We start from the raw sequence: 815 nt of genomic DNA, 5'->3' as shown, positions 1-815 counted from the left end.
TGCTATTAATTTTCTGTCTATGTAGGAAAACATGAGATAATTTCTCAGGAGGCATTTGTCAACAACATAATTATGTTACATCATTAGCATAATGAATCTAGATTTCATAGAATCCCCCCTAGCGTGAGTGTGACTCTTGGTTTAGGAAAGTATTCAGTCTAGGACAGCCCATGGCTAACCTCTGGTTGGTATTGTCTATTTACCATCCTCCTCCTGGCCCCAGCCATCCACTCACTTGCAACCCCAGGCCATAAATTTTATGAGGTTTTTAATGGTGAATGTTTGAAAATAATTTGAAACCAATGGTGAGGAATTCTTGGGAGACAGAAGAGCTAGTGATGACAGACCATGAGGGTTATTTTGCAGACTCATATGAACACCATGGTATTGATGCTTCCATTAGTTTAAAGTTGTTTCAAGTTAACGGTTCTCCTAGATCTCTCATCTTCATGTACCTCCCAAAGACTGCTCATGCAAACTTGATCTATCTACCTCCAAAGATCACTTATTCTCTTAGAAGGGGAAAAAAAAAAAACAGGAAAAAAGATGCATGGAAACTTTTGAGGCTCACTTTCCTTATCTACCAAGCAGGGATGAAAACATTAAATGGCAATAATAAAAATAAACAAGAACTAGTTTTTATTGGAGGCTAATAATTTGCCAGGTGTTATTTGAATTGTTCTGTGTGTATTAACTTCTGGTCTTAACAATAACCTTGCAACATCGGTGCTATTATTATTTCTATTTCTCAGATGAGGAAACTGAGACACAAATAGGTTAACTAACTTGCCCGGTATCATACTAACAGTATGCCA

General features: G+C 37.2%; 1 protein-coding gene across 3 annotated transcripts in view; it reads right to left on the bottom strand.

Annotated features, from left to right (window-relative positions):
- Positions 1 to 815, bottom strand: part of ARPP21 (cAMP regulated phosphoprotein 21) — a 111,880-nt gene that overhangs the window by 68,144 nt on the left and 42,921 nt on the right. The gene's annotated exons all lie outside the window — the stretch shown is intronic.

The sequence above is a fragment of the Pteropus alecto genome, unplaced genomic scaffold (assembly GCF_000325575.1).
Source record: "Pteropus alecto unplaced genomic scaffold, ASM32557v1 scaffold10, whole genome shotgun sequence".
Classification (NCBI taxonomy): Eukaryota; Metazoa; Chordata; class Mammalia; order Chiroptera; family Pteropodidae; genus Pteropus; species Pteropus alecto.
The sequence above is the reverse complement of the archived record's forward strand: the minus strand, read 5'-3'. Positions and strand labels throughout refer to the sequence as shown.